A 22,487-nucleotide genomic window follows, 5' to 3' on the forward strand; every position below is an offset into this window, starting at 1 on the left:
AGCAGAGCAAGGGCCATGGTTGCTGGTGCAAGATGAGGCGGAAAATTTTTGAAAATTTGGGCTCCAGCTCTCCTTGGGTGCTGTTCTATTTTGTGGCTGCCTAGTTGAGCTTGAAGATAAGCAGACCCACAGGTAGCGCCCTGAAACAGGGACCTCCAGTGTCCCCGCGCTCCTCCTCAGCCTGGCATTTCTCCAGCTGCTGCAGCCGTGTTCCTGCCTTGGCACCTCTGCCTTGGTGGGGTAGCTCTAAACTTGTCCTGCAAAAACTGCCCAGTGCCTCTGGAAGCCCTTGGTCCTCCACCTCTCACACCCCTCTGTCTGTTTTGCTTTTGAAGTTCCCCTACATGGCCCCTCACCTGCCCCACTTCCCAGATTTATTTTGTGGGACAGCTCAAACTGCCACCCCCCAGCCCCAGCACTAGGGGCTTGGAGCCCAAAGGAGGAACAAAAAAAAGCCTGGAGGCTTTTGCATCCTCATCACTGCCACAGTTCTGTAAACGGGGTGCCCTGGATGTCAGAGCCACATCTGACAGCGCGGAGCTGCAGCGGCGGTGGGTGACAGGGACGCGGCAGATGGCGCCCTGGCTCCGGTCACCGCCTGCCTGATGGGCTGCGGCGGCGGCGGGGGGGCTGCGGAGCCGGCACTGCACCTCTGCATCTCGGGCACCGCATCCTGCATCCCGCGTACTGCACTCTGTGTCCCAGCACCGCATCCTGCATGCCGCGTACTGCACTCTGTGTCCCAGGCACTTCATCCTGCATGCCGCGTACTGCACTCTGTGTCCCAGGCACCGCATCCTGCATCCCACATACTGCACTCTGCGTCCCAGGCACGGCATCCTGCATCCACATACTGCACTCTGTGTCCCAGGCACGGCATCCTGCATCCACATACTGCACTCTGTGTCCCAGGCACGGCATCCTGCATCCACATACTGCACTCTGTGTCCCAGGCACCGCGTCCTGCATCCCGGGTACTGCACTCTGTGTCCCAGGCACCGCATCCTGCATCCCGGGTACTGCACTCTGTGTCCCAGGCACCGCGTCCTGCATCCCACATACTGCACTCTGTGTCCCAGCACCGCATCCTGCATCCACATACTGCATTCTGTGTCCCAGGCACCGCATCCTGCATCCCGCGTACTGCACTCTGTGTCCCAGGCACTGCATCCTGCATCCACAGCACTGCATTTCTGCAGCCCTGTCGCCGCATCGCCCCGGCTGCAGCCTCTATGACAGAGATGCTTCAAGGCAGCAGGGCTGGTATGCACATTGTGCTGTCACTCTGGTCAGTGGTGCAGCAGGAGCTGAGCAGGCAGTCATGCAGCTAAGGAGCCTTCCCCCATCACTGTAGCGTCAGCCCCATGTGGTTGAGGAGCACGAGTGTGCCTGCAGCTTGTCTTGCCCCTGCAGCTTGTCTTGTCCCAGTATCCCTGCTGCACAGGTCCCTCCATGCTTGCTTTGCTCAGGTGAAATGAGTCAGGGCAGATGAGTGGGGTTAGGCTTCAAATCCTGGGGTTCTTGGCCTGTTTTTTTGCTTTAGGAAGGGTACAAGAAGTGAAAGGTATTGGTGGGAGCATCCGGGAGCTGGAATCCCAGCTCCCCAGCCTCTACCGAGGCAAGGCAAGAAGGACTGGAGCTAACTGGGTGCTGCCCAGCACAGTGTGGGGAACAAACAGCATCAGTGGCCACAGCACACCTCCTCTCATTATTTATTGCTTACTCCTCAGAAAAGGCCTCTGTTTGCCTATTTTTTGATGATTTTGCTGCAAAATCTGTTGATAGAGAGATCAGAAATTTTGCTAAAACCTCAGCTGTTGAAGTGATGGTACTGCTCCATTGACCATGCTTAACCAGTACTCAACCAGCGCTGGCTCTTTCATTCCAGCTGGGATCAGCAGTTATTCTCTCAGACATCAATACCACTGTGGGCTGTTGTCATCCACAGCAGAGACCTTTGTCCATTTCCCCTCTCCAGCCTTTCAGTTGACACTTTGATACCTCATCTTCACGCTGCCTCCAAGTTCATTGATACTGGCCAGGGTCTTCCCAAATCCTCTGCCCATAGTGAGGGTTTGGATTTCTGGGAAGCTCTGGAAAGGCTTCCTGGGACCTGCACAGTGGTCTATCCCATGCAACTCCACAAAAAGGCCCTTCTATCACTTCTGTAGGTTTCCCATGGGCTCAGGTCTCAGCAAAGCTGTGCAGCATGAGCCAGGGTGCCCTTCCCCTGGCTCCTTATCTCCCCAGCCTGTCTGTGCAACTCCCGGTGCTGCTGCCTCCCCTGCCTTTTACCTATGTGTTTTTATGGCTCAGAGGGAGCCGTCCTGCCCCAATTCCCTGCATGCTCCTAATTTCATAGTTCTCTCCATGTATCCATATATATCCATATAGCATTTGATACAGGTTTTATGGGCATTTCCATACGTTTTACAGACACAGCCATTACAGAGCCAGGTTTCTCCCGAGAAACCTCAGGGGAGCAGAGCACTGAATCGCCTTAGTCTTGGCCCCAGAACAAGGCTCTCTTCTCTCCCTTGCTGGGGCTGCCGCTATCAGCGCTGCAGAGGGCTGGGGGACGGCTTGGGGCTGGTCATGCCAGCCTTGAGAGCCAGGATGCTGTCTGCAGCCTCATCCATCCTGCTTCTTGCAGCCTCATGCTGCAAACCCCAGGGCTGTCACTTCTGCCCTTTGCTCCCTTTCCAGATGGATGCCACTGGCAAGGGACTGCTTTGAATTCAGGACCACAATCTGTATGGCTGGGTTGCCAGCATCCAGCCTGTTTGCCTACCTGTGGGGCTTTACATCTGGCTGGCTGTGGAGACTGGGAGCCCCTGGCTGTAGTGCAGAGAGTGATGCCATCCCAGCTGTTGGGGCAGGGACACTGATGTACAAGGCTCTGAACTGCAGCTGCTGCAGTGCATGCAGAACATCTGACCTCTGACACAGTGGCTTCTGGCTGGTGGAGGGACAGAAAATAGATCCAGGTCATGCAGCTCTCTGCATGTATTTTGGCCTGCTACAGAGGCTGCAGTAATGCCCAGCACTGCACAGGAGCTGACTGTGTTCCCAGCACAAGGAAAGAAGCCTCAGATCTTGTTTAAAAAGAAGTTGGGTGACATGTGTCTTCATCTTCACTATGGCCAAACCCTAAAGCAGCCTGAAGTGCAAATCTAAGGCATCACCATGACATTGTCACTAGGTGCTGGGCTGTTGAGCACTGTGTGCAGGGGAAGATGGATTGGGACAAGTGCATGCAGGATTGCATGCACTTAGCACCCCCACAACCTATTGCTATTTGACAGGGGCAAATGTGGCAGCATCTGGCCTCACTTCAGGTCCCCAGTTCTCCTGGCCTCGTGTTGGACTGATGGGATGAGGAATTTTCCACACTGTGTGTGAATTCCCATTTGCAGGGCAAATGCCCACTCCCACCCAACACTCCCTCAAGGGCTGCTCCTTGATGCTCAGCCATCCCAAACACGGCTGTGGCATCATCCAATCCAGCCCTGCATGTGAGCAGTGCCCTGGATCAGCTATTAATAGCAGCTCCCCTCTCCCTTTTTGAGGGCTGGTGGGAGTCCAGGGTACATCCCACTCTCTTTTCTTGAACAGATCCTGAAAGCAGGAACCATTTGTGGCTTTCCTGGCCAGCGTGTCTTTCCTTGGCCTCCAGCATGTTCTATTTTCTGTGCTGTTTACTGTTCTTCTGTGGGCTGTCAGGTTTCCACGCTGGGGAAAGGCTTGTAAATGAGGGGGGGTGGGCAGTGAGTCCGCACGGAGTGGCTATGGGAAGGCAGGGATGGAGGAGCACAGACATGGCCTTTATCACAGCCTAGGGGATGTGTGGCTCATAAATCCAACCCAGGCAGATAGGGGATAAATCATCCCAGCTGGGACACTGGTGGTTACCCATGGTTAGAAATTAACTTTGTGTTGGATGGATCCCAGGCTGTGGGATGGGAAGGGAAGGCTGCTCTGGGCAGCATGCCTCCTGCCTGGACAGCCCTGGAGGCAGGCTGCAGGCAGGCAAGGAGATGCCTGCTGCCCTGGCCCAGCCAGGCAGAGCTGGTGGGCACAATTAAAGCCAGATTGAGGAAGCAAACAAGCTGGGGTGGATACTGTGGATGAACCTGTGCTGTGGGTGATGCTCTGGCATTCACTCTGACCTGTCTGGACTTTGGCACTTTGATGAGTGTCTGTAGCCGTGGCACTCATCATCGAGGGGCTGCAGCACACTGGGCATTAGGACTGGTCTGCATGGGAGGGGACAGGGACCCAAGGTGGAAGGGAAGGCAGCAGGGTGTGCTTGCAGGGCAGGAGAAGGTATGTGCTCAGAGCAGGACTGTCACCTTCCGCCCCAGTTTTGGCAGAAATGGAAGCCTCATCTGGTATCACAGGGACATCTGGATGGGGCAGTCTCTGGCCTGGCTCTGTGCCTCTGAGGGTGGGAGAAGGCAGTGAAGCCCACAGACCATGTTTCACTTTCTATCTGCAGTATCCTTCTAGCCCCAGTTCCCCTTTATTCCATCTGTAGTCTTCCCTGCCCGTCTCCATGAACATCCCCAAACTCTACTATGTGTGGGGCCAAGGATTCCATGACAGCTTTTAGGTATGCAACCACAGCAACCTCTTCTTTTGCTCAGGTCACGTGTCCACAGCTGGGACCATGTCACTCTTGGAGTCTCAGAGCACCCACTGAGGAGGAAGAGGGGAAGGGGAAGGGCAGGGGTGACGAGGACACCCCTCCTGCAGTGGGTCTCCAGGCATCTGGCTCTGTTCACTCCTAGCCAGCTCTCTAATAGCTCCCCAGCTTTCCTTTCTAATGAGGCTCTAATTGGAAGCCGGTTGTGCTTCCCTTCCCCTCCTCTCAGAACTCTCCAGTCCCAGTGCTGCAGGGTGATTAAGCTGAGGTTTTGGGTTTTTTTAATATGGCAGAATTATTTTGGAAGGGCCAGGATCGTTACATGACGGGCTTCTTGAAAAACCCCAGGCTTCGCCTTTCAGACGAGGCCTTTTCAAGTGGTTTTGCACAGTACACGTCTCTGGGCAGCGACCGTCTCGAACAGTTACTGTTAATTATAGATGCCTCTTTCCCGCTCGCCCATTACTCAAAGGATTTTTGTGTGTTTTAACAGTGTTTTACATCAGCTTGAATAAGACTCTATTCAGTATTTCCAAGAGCTGGAACTTGGGCATCCCCTGCTGTATGTGTCGTGCTCTCCTCCCTGCATCCCTGGGGCCAGGGACCACGCAGCCAGCACGAGCACAAGCCTTCCTCCCGCTGCCCAGCCAGTGCATGCGCTGCGCTGGGTGCAGGAGTTGTGCCTTCTGCAAGCACGTTCTCTTGGTGTCCTTCTCCTTCTTGAGTCTGCATGCTGAGCTCTGTGGGCCATCCCCTGAATCCACCCTCCATCATCCTTACATGCTGAGCTCCACTGCCCAGGTGCACGCTCAGCCAGACCATGTGCTCACATCTGTGTCATCATCTTTGCCCAAGGATTCAGTCTCCCACTCTCAGGCACAATGGTCCCATCCTGGGCTCCTTGGGCTGTGCAAGGTCATCTTCTCCTTGCTGAGTTCCAGGCCAGTGTGTTCCCCTTGCATTAACACAGTAGCTGGGGCTGTTCCCCAAGTTCTCCTTCATTGCCCAACTATTCAACAGCAAATTATTGCACTAATGTCCTTGACAATGCTCTTACCTCCCATGCCATCCCACCCCATTTGTACCCTCTGCCTGCAAAAGCCACCATTTTTTCCAGCTTGCCTCCTGTGTTTTACCTTAGGGGTAGGCCGTGAGAATAGTTTGCATCTTCTCCCATGACAGCCAAGCTGGTTTAGCCATCCTCCTTGTGAAAACATCTTGTCCTAAGTATTTTCCCATTCCCACTGCAAACCCTAGATGCTCATCTGGGAATGCTGGTTCCTTTAGAGAGCTCTGGTGGGTTTGAGAGGGGTGATTTCCCCCTGCAGAGTGTTGCTGTGCCTTCTCTCCAGCTGCAAGCTAGGTGTTTCTGCTCCTGAAGCCAAGTATTGAGCTCTGTGTCTCTCTTGAGTGATGGGAACCCCCCCAAGCTGTGCTGAGCACTCCACAGTGGAGGCACAGCCTCGTGAGCAGAGCACCCTGCCCAAGTGCTGGGCAGCTGGCCTTGGCAGTGGGTGCCCCTGCCAGCATTGCAGCTTTGGTCAGTGGAGAAGCCTAGAAGGATTGGAAAATAAGGAGCAGCATCAGGACTGTTCTGCTGTCCAGCTTCACAAGCCCAGAGGTGACAAGAGCTTCCCCTGTGTCCTCTGCGAGCTGCTGGCTGCTCCCCCAAGAAACCACAAATTGGAGGGAAAAAATGGGTCCTCATGCCTGCCACCCATCCTCCTAAAGGCTGGAGTGAGAACTGGGGGTGGGGCGGCACAGCTGGGGGCACAGCAGCATTGTTCCCCATTTAGGGAAGGAGGAGATGTGCCTTGTTTGGGCACCTCTGCAGCCCTCACCTCCTCCACCTCACTGTACAGGGCACTGTGGTCAGGCCCATTTATAAAGCTAGTAAATATATTGGCAGAGTTTGTGTCCCCTCCAAAGGTCAATATTTGTGCAGAGTTTAATTTTAACTTAACAAGCAGTTGTTTGCAGAGGCTGCCTGTTTGTGTGTGTGTGTGTGTGTGTGCTTCCCCACTGATCGATGCCCGTGGGGAGGAGTGTGAGTGGCTCAGGTGTGTGCACTGACTCACTGGGGTCCAGAGGGGGTTGGTGACACTTCCCGCTCCCGGAGATGCTCCGGATGCAGGGGCAGCATTATGTGGTCCAGCAGATAAGGTCCAGGGTCTGTGGCTGAGTCTATAAATGCAACCCACAAACCTCTCCAGGAGGTGACAGTGGGCAACATGTGCCCCATGAGCATTAGCACAAACAGCAGCCAATGGGGACAGTGGCTTTCCCAGCCTGTTCTGACCGGTGCTCTGGGCTTGCTACAGCAGCCCTGCAGCCACATAGCCCCCAGTCTTGTCCCTTCTGAACCCATGTGGCTTTTGTGGCTCTCATCTGTGTTCTGGCAGCATGGGTCTCCCAGCTGAGCATATTGTTCAGGCTGTTTCCAGGGCTCTTCAGTATCACTGCCTATGGGGTTTTATACCCCCTGTCCACCCTCCCACCACACCAGGTAAGGCCAACCCCCATCCCACATGCACCTGCAACACCTCACCAAGGCTGGTGGGTCCTCTTTGAGAGGCCTAGAGCTCAAGTGCACCTGCACTGGCAGGGAAGAAGGGAGAGGTTCTGGCCTGGTCTGTACCCAGGTACCCAAGGCTTCTGTTTCTGCTGCTCCAAAAGCTCTTCTAGCTGAAACCCCAGGCTGTGCTTTACCCAGGGGCAGGTACCCTACCTGGGCTTGGGGAAAGGCTGTGCCACTCATTCACTCCATAGCATGTCATCCCTTGGAACAGGATCTCTCAGGTGCCTGTGGTGCACCCTGGCATCCTGGGGCAGGGTAGGTCAACAAATTGCATCCAATTCCTCCCCCCAGCCCATCTTGCCCACAGTACAGAATGTGTTGTCTGTGGGAAAATGGGAGAGTAACAGTGGGAACAGCCCTGGCTTGCAGGAGTTTTTCCAGCAGCCTAGAGGCAGGGAGGGGGGGTGCAGCTGGGGGAGAGACAGAGAGGACAGAGCCCACCATCCCCGCAGTGCGGCTGCCGAGGCTCCGTGTTTTGCAGCCTGCCTTGTGGGCGCTGAGGTTTGGTTTCCTTCTCTCTGCTCTTTTCCTCTTCCTCGCCAGGCCCCGGGGCTGCTGACTGACCTCAAAGAGAAAAGCAGGCTGCGAGGGACGGCAGCAGGGATGGGCAGGGGTAAACATGGGGCTGGGGCCGGGCAGCAGTGGGTGCTGGAGATGAGGTCAGGCCGTGACGTGAGCCCTGCGGCTTTGGGGACAGCCGTGGTCAGGCTGCTCAAGGAGGGGCGGCTGTTTTCCTGCAGCTCTGCCGCTTGCTCCTGGTGCCCGTCTAACTTATAAACTTTAATGGCCAGTTTAAAAGGTTCCTGCCATGGGCACCTTGTTGCCAGATTTAGGTTTTTAATTTGGAAACTTTCCCCTCTGTGGTCAGAGGAGGAAGGACTTGGGTCCGCTCAGGACCAGTCATCAGGACACGTGGGTGCCAAAGAGAGTGTCCAAAAGGACCGTGCTGTCGTCACCGGTGTCGGGACAGGGTTGGCCACGCATGGGGCAGACAAGCTGGAGGAGCCCCTGGTCCCCTCCCGCTGCCCACATATTGGTGGAATAAATTTAGCTCCTCCTCCGCTGCTGGCTGGGGGAGCACCGTCAGTGCCACCTGCTCCAGCACAGTCCTGCCCCTCAGCCCCAGGGACCACCACAGCTCTGGGCTGCGTGGGCAGCGTTCTCATCCTGCAGCCCTCGGGAGACACCAGGGGCACACAAACCCCAGCTTGCAGGGACGAGCATTGGCTACAGACACATTTGCTGCCGCCAGCGGAGCTGGGGTTAGACGCAGAGCCAGGGTTAGACACAGAGCCAGGGTTAGACACAGAGCTGGGGTTAGGTACAGAGAAGGGATTGTGCACAGAGTAATGCCTGGATGTACTGCTTGGCAGGTGGAGAGGATGCAGGGCCTGCACTGTGCGAGACACTGAGGGCATGGCACTGCTGCTCTTCCTTCTCTTCCTCACATCCCACCTTCCCTGAAGCCCCTTGGCAGCCCCTGTGAGGTCTGGGTTAGCAGAATCACATTTCCCTACTGAGAACTCAGCTCTCCTCTGCCTGCAAAGACTCAAGAAACCCTTGCAATGCCCAGCAGTTGTTGGGTGCTGGGACACAAGGTGAGACCTAGCCCTTTGCATTCAACATGGAAACCAGCCTGTAAGCTTGATGGAATCCTTCCCATCCAGCCCTGGGGAGAACAGGGACATCTCACCCCCCCCAGCTGCAGCCACCTGGGGTTACTAACAGTGGGGTTCCAAGGAGTGACTATGGCTTGGCTGGCTCTCTCCTGTCACCAGACTGATGTGGTGAGGCTTGTCCATACCTTCATGCTGTACAGGCTGGTTGTCTGAGAGCACTGCATGAGGGCTGGCCCTTCCAGTGTGTGCTGATGTGTCCATGCTCTAATGGGCTGGATCAGAGCCCACCCTGGGGCATCTTGGCTACCAGGAGGGTCCAGGACTTTGCTGGGGGCTTGGGGAGCTGAATGGCGGACAAGATGGCTGGCTTGGCAAAATTCTGCACCCCAGGGGTTGAACCTCCCCAGGGTGGGCACCCAGAGCAGTATAAATAGCACATGAAGCCAGAGGAGCAGAGGAGTGGCCCTGGTTTACCAGCACTTTCATACCATGGCTTTCAAGTGGTTCCCCTGCCTCTTCCCCATGAGCCAGTGGCACATCTGCACCCAGCCGGCTGCCTCCAGTGCTGTGCCACGTGCTCTGTGGCTGCTGGAGCCGGTGCCACGTGCCAGCCCTGGAACAGCCCTGCCTTTGCCAGCCCTGTAATTGATTCCTGCTCTCCTGCACGGGTGGAGGCTGCAGATCTGTAGCCTGGTAGAAGGCAGTGGGCTGTGGGCACCAGCTGCAGGAGGCAGCATGGACAGAGTGAGGAGCAGCCCAGTCCTCAGCTCTGATGTCAACTTGAAGAGCTGCCTTTTGAGCTTCCAGGTGTTTGAAGAGGTTCTCTGCCAACCTCAATTCCTGGAGGCAGGGCATTTGAGGGAACCCCTTTCCCCCACTTTGGGGCTGCTGGAGGAGCTGGGGCTGTTGGGGAGCAAAGAAAGAGCTCCTTGACTATTTGAGATGATGGCAGCTGATGGCAGTGCAGGGTGGGCCTACAGGGGTCCCTTGTTACTTCCCCAAGTCCGCAGAAAGACCTGGCCATAGTGATGTCAGGGGTTTAAGTTGAGGAGGATTTTGTAGCCTGGCACCAAATAGAAGACAATGTATTTGAACATGTTATTATGAATAAGGTTGAAGGTAGACCAATTTTTAGACTGGAGGGTGATGGTATTACAGGAGAGCGGGACTGCAAATAGATGAGATTTTACATGAGCACAGGGCAGGTGGAATCAGACGTCCTTAGTACCTTGTTTTCCAGTACTGCTGCTGACACATAGTGCTGCATGGAAGAAAATACATAGAAAAATAGGTATAAAAATGGTGAGGCTTTTAGAAAACACTGTATTTAGCCAAAGGCCATGGTTTTGCTGTCTGGAGATGGCAAGGGGTGGGTGAAACCTTCTGAGCAAGGCAAGCATGAATGGAGAGAGTGATGTGATGAGTGGGCAGGGGGCTGGAAAAAGAAGCAGTTGCCAGAGCTGAGGAGGTCTTTGATCCTCATTGCTCAAGGGGGAGCAGTGAAGCTCCGCTCATCTCTCCCAGAACAGGCTGGGATTCCTGCCCTTGAAAGTGAGGAACAACTTGGACTGCAGTGGCTGAACCTGGCAGGACAGAGATGGAAGAGGCTGCAGCAACAAGGAGAAATCTGCTTGCCTAGGTGGAGTGGCACAGCATGGGGCAGAGTTGGGGCCATGGCTCCCAGCTCCCCCAGCCCTCTATGACCCCCAGGTAGCATCACAGAGACTCTGTCCCTCTCTCCAAGGGCTGAAAGGGCGACGGTGCCCTGACAGAGTGTTTTATTCGCAGCAGGTGCCTGAAATCCAACCGTGGTGGTGCAGCAATCCCTCCCCTCACCTGGAGATGAACCCAGCTTGAGAGGCACGGCTGTGCAGGGTCAGGCCCTGCCAGTGTTGGGATTGCCCCTGCCATAACCAGAGTGACTCCCTGGCAGCCTGACAGGCTGGTCCTGCCGTGGGAGACAGGCGCGTAATGCCTGATTTCACAGCACTGGCATGCTCTGTTTGCTTGTGGCAATGATCTCTCTGCCCTGTCCACCTCCAGCCCTTGTCCAGACCCCAACCTGCAGCTCTGTCAGTTGGAATTAGGTACAAGATTTGGGCTAAAATATCTTTGCTGTTGGCTGGAGCATTGAGAGAGAGGGGAAAGGTCAGCCTGTCATATCTGGAGATGGAGCTCCTTCCCTGCCACCAACCCATGTGTGGCATTCCCCAGAGCTGCCTTCAGCCCCCGCAGCCAGCACTGGGGTTTTGCAAGCCCCACACAGAAGGCAGACATTTCCCCATCTTTCTGATGCTGAGGTTGTCCATGAGATGGGTGTATAGGTCCCTGAGCTGTCTGGAACAAACCAAAGGAATACTTGTGAAGGAAAGAGGAACAGGAGTGTCCATGCAGAAAGAGTCTCCCATTTGCTGTCTGCTCCCTGAGTGCTCCTTGCTGTGCCAGATTTTTCCAGCAAAGCCGTGTTGAGAGGAGGAACTGTCGAGCAGCAGCCCCCTGCCCTCGATGCCTCCAAGAACTGGGGTTGTTTGGCAACAGAAAAGCAGTGATGTCCTGTGGGACAGCTGGCAGCCTAGTGCAGGAAGTGCTAGGGGAGGCAGAGCAGGATCTGTGGCACCCTGGCAAACTCCAGCCTTGGACTTACAGGAGCACTCTATCTGTGTCTCAGTGTTGCGTAGTGCTGAGCCCAAGCCGAGGCTCCTTATCACCTCACGGTGAGGTGCACAGCCCTGAGCAGCCTTCCATGTCCCTGCAATCTTGCCCTCTCCCAAAGTGCTGCTTCCTGCTTGTCTTGCTGGGCCCTGGCTTTGTTGGCTGAGCTCGCTTAGCTTTGACAAAGTTTATAGTGCTGGAATGCAGAATGGCTGCTGGCCTCCCTCCAGCCTAAACATCCCCACCCCAGAGTGCGACAGGCGCTGATAAGGGTGAGTGCCACAGCGGGCAGGTATCTCGTGCCCAGCCCGCGACCTTACAGCCACACGACCTTGAAGGTTGTCATTTATCTCACGCGTGTGTGTGTGTGCGCGCGCACGCGAGCCGTCTCCCATCCCCAAGAAATGTTCTCCGCATCCCTGGTTTTCTCTCCAGGCCAAACCCACACGCACGTTGCCTGAAACCGACTCCGAACAGACTCCTTTGATGAGCAGGGCTTAAATATATATTTGGCATTCCAGCGGCAGCGTGCCGAGCGTGGCCAAGGGTGTGAAAGTGTTTGCTTGACAAACTCTGGGGGCTCTCGCCTCTCTGCTGGCTCTGGGGATTTGCAGGAGAGAAATATCAAGGAATTTTTCACCTCTCTGTTTTGTTTTGTGTTTTTATTTTGTTTTCCTTCTGCGAGTGCATTTTTAGCTCTGGTGAAAAGTGCCTGATTGACAGTCATAGAGACTGAGTCCCCTCTCTTTTCTGACACAGGGACAGCAGGAGCAAACATCCCAACCTGGGCCCAGATGGGAGAAGGAACAGTCCTGAGAGCCTTGCATTGAATGTGGGGGCTCGCATCTCCTCTCTACTGTCCCTGTCCCCTCCATGCGTTCAGTACTGTCATGGACCAGTTTGGGTACCAGCAGGATGGAGATGCCCCACATCCTAGAAGTCTCAGGCTGTGGTCTTCTCAGAGCTGGCTCTTTTGCAAAGACCCTCCCTCTGCTAAGCGCAGTGGGTTCCAGTTCACCACTCAGCTGGCCTCAGATTGTGGAGGTACCCATGCCCATTGCTGCACCGAGGATTTCCCAGCCAGTATCCCTGTGTTCCGTGGCACCAGCCTGCGGCATGTGCTGATTTCCAGGCATCTTTGGGGTTGCAGAGGGTCTTGTCACCTTGTACCTGTGGGTGGGGAGATGGAGTAAGTGGAGCAGAAGAGTGTCTGCATGGGCAAGTTGCAGATGGACAGGCTGGTTTCTTGCAGCCCCCTGAAATGATGCGTAGGAGGTGCTGAGGGCACAAAGTCAAAACACTGAGCTTCACTTGCCACTCAGCTACTTCTGGTCTGCAGCCTGTGATGGGGCAGGAAAGGCAGTTCCATCGCCAGTTTCCATGTGATACAGGATCCATAGAGGGGCTGGGATGTGCAGAGCAGACTGATGTGCAGAGCTGGAACGCTGGCCTTGGATGTGAGCCCAGAGATGTCTTCCGCATGGAGAGGAGGAGGAAGGGAAATCTTCTTCATCAGTCCAGCCACTGCACCCCGCACCTATGGAAAATGGGGAGGGGAGCCCTGAGCAGTGGATTTGGTTTCAGGACCCATGGCTACAATGCCTGCCAGAGCAGGCTGAGAACCTGGCTGACTCTTGGGGAGGGGGCTGAGGGGGCTGCATCTGTGTATTCCCAGCTGTCCCCAGTGTAATCCTTCATGAAAGAGAACCCTCTACCCTGCTGCACCCCCATTGTCAGGTCACAGCGCTGCCTTGACCCTAAATCACCTGCCACTCCCAGCCTGATGAATCACCATGGAAATAGGGGTGCTGCCCCCCAGATCAGCAGAGGGAAAGGGTCTGAGGTCTGTGGGACAGAGGTTCAGACTCTGGAGGCTGCAGAGCAGGGGTTAGGATGTTGGTAGTCCTTGGGGGAGGCATGGTGCCCAGGGACTGCAGCAGACAGGTTGGTACCATTTTGCAGAAGGAATGGGCTGCTGTGAATTACAGCTGCTGAGAAAGGGGTATGGAGGGATTGTGGAGTAGGTTTGGGGTCCTGGGGGGCCATGAGGCTACGTCCCCGGGGCAAGGGCAGGCTTGGCTGGGGCTCCTCGAGGTTTCCTTCCTGGCCCACTGAAGAATCGCTGGCTTGTCTGAAGGATCATTGACCGGTGGATTTCCTGGGCAGCGAGTCCCTTTCATGTGGCCGCTTGCAAACTCTCATGACATCACCACGGGCTGCTCCTCCTGGAGACAAACCCAGTGCTTTTTAGGGTTTTGCTTCCCCCCCCGCCCCAGCTTGTGTGTTTTGGCCAGGGGGGACCTGACGAATCACGTCCAAGAGCAGCCACTCTGGCAGGGAGATGGTGCGCAGGGCTGGGGGGCAGGGATAGGGCAGTGTGTCCCCCCCGTATTGAATAAACATGAGCTGGCCAGGCATGGAGGGGGCTTTTCCAGCCTGGACCACACCCTGGGGGGCTATTTTTTGCCATGAATGAAAGGGCTGTGTGCTCACAGCGCAGGCTGGCCTCCTGCCGCCGCTGCTGTGCATGGAGAGAGTTCTCTTGACACTCAATCCTAGTGCCTGGCTGGGGACCAACATCTGCACTGAGCACAGCTGGCATTGCCCGTGGGACACCTGGGTACCTGGAACAGCTGGGCACTGCCTGGGGGGACACCTGGGCACTTGGCACAGTTGGGCACTGCCCGTGGGATGCCTGGGCACAGCCTGGGGTGACACCAGCAGGCTGCCATGCCTGGGAAACACAGTCTGTCACAGGGCAAGGGGAAGTGATGGTGACTCAGTGGCTGTGCCAGCAACAGTGCTGGGGCTGCTGGGGCATGTTGGACCCAACCCTGCTGGGGCCATGTGCCTGGGGACCTGCCTGAGGCTGTGCCCTGCTGCCCCTCTGCCCCACACAGAAGTGCTTCCTGCTGCAGTTTCGGGTGACAATGGGGCAGCATCCCCAGGGGCTGCCCCTATGGCTGCACCCGTGCTTGGGAGGAACTGCAAAGCCACAAGGGTGGAGCAGTTGTCTCCTGCTCAACCTTGGTCCTAAACACACCCAGATTCCCCCCAAAAGCCCCTAATCCCACCTGGCTCAGCACCAGCTTCCTCTCTGGGCTTTGTTAGCTCAGCTAATCCCTTGTGTGCCAGGTTTAGGGATGTACTGGGTGCAGTATTTCTATGGTTGTCCCCTGTCATCCCCAGATTTTGTTTCTCAAGGAATTTGAGGGCTGGTTTGCCAGTTCCCAGCCCTGACCCACACTCCTGCTGCTTCTACCAGCCTCAGTGCCCCACAGGTCCCAGGGGACCCATGAGTGCTTGTGCCCATGAATGAGTAGCCTGTCCTTGCTGGGTGGAGCCGAGGTGCTGGATCCCACCCTTTGCTGTTCCTTATCGCTGCACAGCATCCTTGTGATTCACCAGGTGTGGCTCCCTTTCCATCATCCCACTTCACAGGAAGTTTCCTGGCCAGCCCCCCACGAGCAATAATAACAAGTTGGGATGAGCTGGCTGGCCTTCCTGAGCAACCCTACAATAACAGACCAGTGCAATGTGTCCAGCTTTCCTGAGCAGACAATAATAAACCCGCATGAGCTGGCACACTTTGTGGAGGGACCCTACAATAATAAACCTGGGTCATGTATCCATATTCACCAAGTCAGCCTAAAATAACAAGGCAGTGTGAGCCACCCAACTTCCTCACAGATAAGCGAGGTCTCTGAGCTGTCACTCTGGGAGAGGAGGCATACTGGCCACCAGGTCTTCATGTCTTCTGCTCTTGTTTCTGGAGAAGGCAGCTTTGTGTCAGTGATGGGTCAGGTTGGTGGAGGTGAAGGCCATAGGTACTATCAGCCTGTGACTCTGCCTTCCTGGGAGCAAGTCCTCACTAGTCCTGACATGCTGGGACCTCCTTGCTCATTCTCCTTGTCCATCTCCCTTGCCAAACTGGAACCCAGTGCCAGCTTCCCCAAAGGCTCTCCTGCTTTTACCTCATGGGCTGCTGGACAGGGGGACAAATGACCATGGTCAAGCTGGAGCTGGGAGTGCCACCAGCGGCTGCCACCAGACCGTGCGCAGCAAGGCCCAGCATGTTCCAGCACTGCCCAGTTGTGGAGGCAATGCTAGGCAATGCTAGCGCTGGACATAACTCTTTTTCAGAGACTTTGTTGGCACTTGGGCAGGGTGAGGGCTTGGATGCCCATGGGTTTACTTGCCAGACCTCTTTCCAAATGGGATGGGGTAGGGACTGCCCGCTGTCTCTGCGAAGCCCCAGGCTGCTCCTGGTGGGTTGGTCCTCACATGACTGGGGAGGAGATGCTGCACCTCCTGCCCTACCTCTGCTCTGCCGCTGACCCTCCTTTCCCTGGGATTTATCCCTGCCCGTTGGATGCAGGAGTGAGTGGGCAGGGCGGGTATAGAACCCCCCGGCTTCCCTACATGGGGGAACCAGCATCTACCCCGACGTGACGGCGGCACAATGCAGAGCCCCCGCTGCCACCACGCCCCTCCGCTCAGTGTCTGCGAGAAAGGCTGTAACCCAAGCCACAAAAACAGTACAAGGAGAAAAGAAAAGGGTATTGAGCGGCGGGGCTGCTGCGGTCGCCGGCCAGCATAGACTGCTGGTTGTTAAGCGAGTGCCTCGCTTGCAAAGGCTGCCTTGATGAAGTGTGAGACAGCACTTACGGAGGGACGCGGGCAGGCATTCTCGCTCCATCTTCCGCTCACAGTACCGCTCTTTATGTGCCTGACATTTGCTCGCTGGAAAGGCCCCTGAAGTCAGGGGGAAAGGAAAACATTGCCGGCAGCAGGGCCAGAGCGGTTCTGGGAGGAGTGCTGTGCCATGCCGGGCTGGGCTGGGCTGGGATGCTCCTCTGTCCCAGCCTCACCACCCGCTCTTCCCCGGGGTGACCCCTTCACCTCTCAGCAGCACTCCGGCTGCCTTCCCCTGCCGGCACCGCCGCTTCCTGCCAGGTGTGCTCAGCCTGGCTGCCTGCCTGTGAAGCCCTGGCCATCCTGCCCGTGCCTGCTCCAAGGGCGGGCTGGCAGCACCGCCAGCTCTCCTAGCTGCTGCTGCTGCTGCTGCTGCTGCTGCTGCTGCGTGTCCCCTGGGAGTGCATGACAGGGAGGGTGGTGACAGTGGTACTATGATCTCAGAGCTGGTCCTTTAGCCACCTGTTTCTGGGGTATGGAGTGTCCCAGGAGCTGCTGTAGGCAGGAGGGTGCAAATAGATATAAGGGCTGGAGAAGCTAGGAAAGGGCATCAGTGGAAAGTGTAGGGCACCTTGGGGTGCCTGAAGGTGGCTCTGTCCCCAGGGAGAGGCTCATTGCCCTACAAGGGAGCTGGGACTTGTGACTGGGCTGATGTGACCTGCTTCATCCCCGGGTAAAAGCACCCCCTTTCCCTGCCCTTGATACCACCTAAAAGGGGGCAGTTCAGCCCTCTCCCTCTATTCTGTTGCGGACAGATCCTCTGCTGGTGGCGGAGGATGGGTGAGCATCTATCTGGATCCCAGTGGGAGTGTCTGACTGACATTGGGATAACTGTGGGCAGAGATGTCCAGCACAGATCCAGCAAGCCATTCCAGTCCTATTCCCAGTAGCATGCACAAAGCTTGTGGCAGGGTAGAGTGCCAAGGGCAGCTGGGCCATGAGGCACAGGAATGCACCAGCCATGGAGCCCTTCCCCTGCCCACCACTGACTGCCACAGCGGCACCAGACTTCGTCCATGCCAGTGTGACAGTGGCTGTGCCCAGTGCCAGAGAGCCAGTCTGCCATTCCTGGTCTGTCACTCCACCACGCTGCTTCCATGGAGCCCACTGGCAGGGGCAGCCTGGGGAAGCCATCCTCCCCCTTGGTGCACATCCCTTGGCTCCAGCCCCGGCAGGAATTATTAAGTGTGCCCCTGTGGAGCATGTGCTGAGGCTGGCCACGGGAATGTGGGCAGATCTGACATACAAGCCACAGCAGCCAGGCTGTAATTTCCAAACAGGCCCCATTCGCTCTGTTTTCCAGTTAAAAATATATTAAAAAATAGGAATGTGGGATTTGTAGTGAAGAATGTTGGTAACCGCTTCGAGCGTCTGGTGTGATAATGAAAGGGTCAGTCCCCAGCTTTGAGCATGACCGATTTAGACTCTGGTGCTTGGCAGTGGTGCGGGGGCCCAGCATGATCCAGCCTGCCTGCAAACCCATTCTGGGCAGGGGGTGGGTAAAAGCAGAATGCCTTGGAGAGAGATTCTGTTCCCTGCCCACCAGTGGCCCTGCTGCATCTGCACTGGGGTGCAGCCCCATAGCAGGGCCCTCTGGGTTGGGGGTCACTGAGCGAGGCTGCAGCCCTGAGCTGCCCCTGAGCTGCCCCTCCACACCGTGGGGCTGTCAGTGAGCATGACTTGCTCTCGGTGTGATGTTGGGCACCTGCCCCCCTTTGCTGGGCACCCCCCCCGCCAGTCGCAGTTCAGGGTGTGCTGTGGAGTCTCCCGTGCCGCTGCCGCAGCCTTGAGTCCCTCCTGATACTGGGGCATCCCACTTGGCCTTGTGGCCAGGTAGTCATAACAGGCCAGACAAGCCATGCCAACTCCCGAGGCATCACTCCCTGGTGCCTGGCGAGCCGTGTGGAGCAACCCGGCCAGCACTCCCCCAGCTGCCAGCTCTCTGCTTGTGTGGCTCCCTGGACCTCAGACATCATGTTTATCCTGGAGATGGGTAATCAGGGAAAAACAAGCCACCAGAGGCCAGGGCTGGTGTTGCAGTAGGGACAAGTTGTCTGTAGCAGGGTTCAGCTTCAGAATGGAGCAGTGAGACAAGGAGGAAGGGGAAGATTCAGCTGTAGCCAGAGCTTGTCCCCCATCCAGCCCTTAAAAGGACACTTCGTTGTCCCTCTCAGCCTTCGGGGCCATCAGGTGGCCGGTGGCCGGCACAGCACACTCTGCTCCCTGCTGAGTCATAGCTGTGCAGGGAAACGCTTCCAGCTCTGGTTATAACCCATTTCCCTCCGGGGTTGTGAAGCGCAGCCTCCCAGTCCCGCCGCGGGCCAGCTCCAGCCACCCCATGGCCCTGAGCCCGCGGGCTCCAGCCGCCGGGAAGGGCAGCGGCAGGAAGTGGCCGCTGACTCCCAGATTCCACCCTGGGATTGCTGGAGCTGAGCCCTTCCCGCAGGCGTGGGCAGCAGGTGCCCTGCACCTGCAGACCCCTGTGCCACCCCGGATGCCCAATCCCTCCGGTGGCGCTGGGCACTCTCCTCCCAGTGTTTCCCCAAGGTGCCACCTCCGTGTGTGTGTGTGTGCTGCTCTTGGGGACACTGGGTGACTGCAAGGATGGTTTGCCCCATGCCCAGGGAAGCCATGGGAACACTGTGCTGGCTCTGGGCAGCTGGGGCTGGTCACTGAGTGAGCAGCTGCCCTGCCCAGATCCTTGCTTGAATGCTCTGAAGTGGAGCAGCCTGAGCAGTCCTGGTGCTCAGGGCACATCCCAGGTGCCACCCTAGATGTGTTAGAACAGAAGGGATTGGGCAGCACCCTGGATTCATGGTCTGCCCCATTGCCCTGGCATTCCCCAGAGACCCATTGGTGGCAGGGAGAGGGGGTGGGCACCATGGCAGTGGCACCCAGAGCTGGCTGGCTCTGCAGGGAACTCTCCTGCCCTCCTGGGGCACTGACCCACGCAGTGCTATCTAGTACACTTTGCTTACTTCACTGCCATTCCTGACTTTCCTGGGAGCTGCTGTTTGCTTTTCACTGAATTATGACTCCAGCTTGTGCCTTTGATCTGGGCTGTGTCGGCCACCCGTGACCAGGCCCTCTTCTGCCTTTGAAGTGCAGTCACCTTCCCAGCTTTGGATGCTGCTTTTGCAACCTTGGGTGCAACCCAGGCTCTGTGGGGTGAGACATGCAGGGAAAGAGCATCCTTGGGGTGCCTGAGGTACTCAGCATCCCTCCTCCTCTCTGGGACCTTGTGACGGGCCAGCACTGCTAACAGCTTGGGGGCTGGGCAATGAGGCATTGAGAGATGTGCTTGCCCAGTGCCAAGCAATCCCAGGGATGCTCGTGGGATGCTGGCAGGATGCTGGCAGAAGAGCATCGCTCCCTCCGGTGGCAGTGGGCAGGGACAGAGGAGGTGACCTGTATAGCAGCTGGTCAAAAAGCAGATGCCAGTGCCCTGCATTTCCTACAGCCAAAGGGCCTTTCATGGCTGTGACTCCAGCAGAAGAGATGAGACCTGCATGGAAAGTGTCTGTCTGGGCAGCAGCCAACCTATCCTGCATCAGCCCTGTTCTGCCACCCTGCCTGGCAGGGAGCAGTGAGGAGGGCTCAGCCTACCTATTCTGATTCTGGGAAGCTGGGGTCAGCCTTTGGACTCTGGCCTTGAGTGGGTCTGAGTGTCCCCATTCCCCCCCCGCTTTCCTGGCCCAGAGAGGATCCTACCTTATCTGTTACACTTTGTTCTCCTGCTGTCTGGGTGTGGAGTAGGGCAGAGATTAGTGTGTTCAGACCTTTGACACACACACACACATACACACACACAGAGCTACACAGCCATGTGTGCACTCATGAGCAGCCACGCTCATCTGCCCACTGCTGTACTACAGTCCCTGTGCACGTCATCATGATCTCACTCACCTGCACTTGTAGGCCCACACTGTGCCCCACACGCCCCCCGCAGCACACCCCCTCCAGGACACATACACATTTCCCCATCCCTGCACATGTTTGTTTGAGCACTGTGAGCTGTGGAGTGTGGCGCTCCCCCAGCTTGTCAAGATCTCTCATGTGCATCAGCATGGTCCAGCAGGAGCGGTGGCATCCCGCTGGCAAAGGGTGCAGGCAGGAGGAGGCAGGCTTCCCATGTCAAGTCTGGAGGGAATAAAAGTGTGTGCAGGGAGGCAGGAGCTGTTCTGGCAGACTGGGAGCAAACCTGGGCTTCCCTCATCTCACTGTCACATCATTTTCATTTCTGTGGGGCCATCAGAGATGCCTTATGCTGGAGGCTGTGGTGGCAAGCAGGGGCTACCTGTTCCCACCTCTTATTAGGTCAATTAGGTCATGTCCTTGCCCAAGGCTCACTGTCCATATTCACAACTGCAGCCCATGCTGCTGCAGGCAGGAAAGCCACAACCCCTCCAGAGCGATCCTACTTCCAGCATTTCATGAATGACCCAAAAGCTTCTGCAGTCTGCCTCTCAATGGGAAGGCAACCCCCTGTCTGGAGCAGGTGTGCAGGAGGGTGTGTGTGTGTGTGCACAGCTGGAGCAGCCACATCCCACCCAGTGCCAGAGCTGCCTGCTCCCACAAACTCTGCTGCAGTCCTGGCGTGAAACAGATGTAGCCTGACAGGCAGAGGGGCTCACAGCCCCTTCTCTGCCCCACAGCAGCACCGTGGCAGGGTGCCCTGGCAGGTGATTTCCTACCAGGGTGATGGTGCCTCTACTTTCTCCCACAGACCCTGCCCAGGATCTGCCGTGCAGGAGAAGGGCAGGCATTTGCCTCTGCTCTGCAGCAGCTCTACACTGCAGTGACACAGCAGGAGGCCAAGCAGGCTCGGAAACGGCATTGCTCAGGTGAGGAGTTCCTTGGCTGTGGCATGGGGGGCATGTGATGCAGCTGTCCCCTCAACTGCTGAGCCCCATATCCTGGGGTAAGGGAAGTGTGGCCCCAAGTGCAGCTCACCCCATGCAACAGTCTCTCCCTTTGCTTTCCCTCCATGGGCTGAGCTCCCAGTCCAAGCACAGTTCCTGGAGCGAGTTTGGGTAATGCTCCATGCTCCCTTATCTCAATCCCAAATTGCATCTTTTTCTGGTACCAGAGGGCGACGTGGATACAGCACCCACTGCAGAAACTACAGAGCATCCCCATCCACCTGCTCCATCCCAGGAGGATGAAACAACATCTTCCAGCGAGAGAACCTCGGTGAGTGCAGTTCTAGAAAGTCTCTCTGTACCAAGGGCAGGATGGGGCCACGTCTCCTTTCCCTCCTCTCATCCAAGCACTGTGCCCATCCAGAATGAGCTAGGAGTCTCAGCTTGATTCCTAGCCCATTCTACCCTATGCATCCTGACTGGGGAGTGTGTGATTGCACGTGTATATATTTTGCACTCCCACAACATAGATGACAGGAATGTCACTCCTTGCACACTTGCATACATCCTGCATGACTCCCCAAGGTGGAACTGACACTGTCTCCTCTTTGTTTCCAGCCAGCCTCCTCCCCAGTTCAGAAGCCCCGGCTGCCTGCAGCCAGGGCCAAGCCAAAGAAGGCAAAAGGGCTCTTCAGCTGAAAGATTGCTGCCAACCCTGCTGAGGTCTCTGCTTCCCCCAGCATCCAAGAGAGGGAGTGCAGAGCACCATGCATCATCTGCCTCTTCTGTGCATCTCCTGGTGGACCCTGCCCAGGTCATGGTCCCCTCCCAAGATGTCTCCACTTGGGGAGATGGAGCTCCTTTCTTCAACAGTGTTTCAGGAACAGCTTTTCTAACTCTTCCCTGGTGCAGAGCTTGCCCAGGATTCCTCTCATGACAGAACCAGTGCTGGACGTGGGAGAAGTGGGAGGGATGCTGCCAGTGGGTGTGGAACAGCTGGGGCTCTGGCAGAACTGTGGGGTATGGCTGCTCTCGAGTGTGTTTTCAATAAAGGGCTGTATCTGGGTGAGATTCCCTCTCCTCCTCTGTCCCACCAGGCCTGTAGTGTCTAGGAAGGGATATAACCTCTGGTGCTGCATCAGGCCAGTCCTGATGTCCCAGGGGCTTGCAGTGACTCTGGACAGTGAGGTGACAGCAGCTCATTGCTTTGGAACAGCACACAGCTATGCTGTCCCTCACCCTGAGCAGCAGTATGTGTTTTGGGGTGTGCACAAGAGGATGCCCAGATCATGGGGGCACAGCATGCTGATGGGGCTGGAGCCCATGTTCTTGTCCCATACTAGGATACATACTGTGTGCTGGTGCCTGCAGAAGCAGGCTGACAAAGGCCCTGGATGGGCTGTGGGACACCCTACCTTTGCAGGCACCTCCACCAT

At 56.5% G+C, this 22,487-nt stretch overlaps 1 protein-coding gene and 1 long non-coding RNA gene across 4 annotated transcripts in view; both read left to right on the plus strand.

Annotated features, from left to right (window-relative positions):
* LOC116998626 (indian hedgehog protein) overlaps positions 1-22,487 on the plus strand; it is a 58,888-nt gene that overhangs the window by 20,451 nt on the left and 15,950 nt on the right. The gene's annotated exons all lie outside the window — the stretch shown is intronic.
* Positions 1,215-21,003, plus strand: LOC122149412. Its single transcript, XR_006163014.1, has 3 exons — positions 1,215-7,151; positions 7,767-11,766; positions 20,916-21,003. It is a non-coding gene; the product is annotated as an uncharacterized LOC122149412 (long non-coding RNA).

This window comes from Catharus ustulatus, chromosome 7 (assembly GCF_009819885.2).
Source record: "Catharus ustulatus isolate bCatUst1 chromosome 7, bCatUst1.pri.v2, whole genome shotgun sequence".
NCBI classification, from domain to species: Eukaryota; Metazoa; Chordata; class Aves; order Passeriformes; family Turdidae; genus Catharus; species Catharus ustulatus.